At 35.6% G+C, this 1101-nt stretch overlaps 1 long non-coding RNA gene across 1 annotated transcript; it reads right to left on the reverse strand.

The window, feature by feature from the left end:
• LOC107682742 (uncharacterized) lies at positions 1-1099 on the reverse strand. The gene is made up of 4 exons (XR_001633576.1): positions 1060-1099; positions 885-969; positions 328-407; positions 1-54 (listed from the first exon to the last, which is right to left on the reverse strand). It is a non-coding gene; the product is annotated as an uncharacterized LOC107682742 (long non-coding RNA).
• Between the last annotated feature and the right edge of the window lie 2 nt (positions 1100-1101).

Here is a 1101-nt window from a genome sequence, read left to right on the forward strand (position 1 = left end):
GGACATAAGGACATTGTTCATCACGTACAACCAACTGCATCTCTGAGGAAGCAACTGGAAAAGAAAGAAAATCTCACACACTCTTTCATGAGATATTTGCTCTAGTAAATTATAAAAGCCTGTTTCCTCAGAACAAAAAAAAAATAGAAAGGTAACTCTGAAAATTGTGAGATATAACTTTATGTACCTTTGTATATTTTGTATTTTGTAATGGTGCCTTTATGTCATATTGTGACTTTATTTCTTATTTTGAACTTTTTTCTTGATTTTTTACTCTGAAACAATTAAAGGGTCCACAAATAAATAGAGAAAAAACAATATGGCTACCTTTTCCATGGTGTCCTCATGGAGCTCATTGAGGTTGAGAGTGTAGATGCCCTCCTCAGCACCCAGCATAAGGTATTGATCTACGAGTAAATATCAGCATATCGGTCTTGTTATTATAACCAAAGTCGAAACAGACACTGTTGCAAGTAAAATGAATAGAAATGAGTTTATACATACTGTATATACACACAATTATAAACACATTATAACAATAAACAAATAGTGCTTTGAGTATCTGAGAGTGCTTTAAATATAAGAACGTTTCCAGACAAGGGCAGTGAGGGATTGTTCTCTTTTTCTCAGCATTATTGCTATATGTTTATTTCTGATAAGAGACAGCAGCAGATCTAATAGGCTGCATTCACACTAATCTATTTTAACACACAAGCTATTTTGTCCTGCTACTGCCCTTTTATTTCGCTCTAACCACAAAACCATATGCAAGTTTATATACTTGTTCGATGGTTTTGTGTGTGTTTGTGTGCAATTGGCAGCAAGCAGAATACGGCTGTCTCTAGTGCTCACAATTCCATTATCTAAAACTCTGCAAACTTTACCTCTCGTCTTTGGTAGAACCCATGTAACAGCACATTGAGTCTTTAACGGACAGCCGTTGAATACTTTAGAGAAGCAGGCCCCCATCTGGAAGAAAATGTATAATTCATTACAGAACAATAAGCATGAAATTAGAACACGCAATAGAATTAGAATCACGTGATTCTCTGTACTTACATGTACTTGTGGTGTAGGTGGCAGTCCATGGACAACTTTCTG

Source organism: Sinocyclocheilus anshuiensis, unplaced genomic scaffold (assembly GCF_001515605.1).
Source record: "Sinocyclocheilus anshuiensis isolate Anshui unplaced genomic scaffold, SAMN03320099.WGS_v1.1 C32545937, whole genome shotgun sequence".
NCBI classification, from domain to species: domain Eukaryota; kingdom Metazoa; phylum Chordata; class Actinopteri; order Cypriniformes; family Cyprinidae; genus Sinocyclocheilus; species Sinocyclocheilus anshuiensis.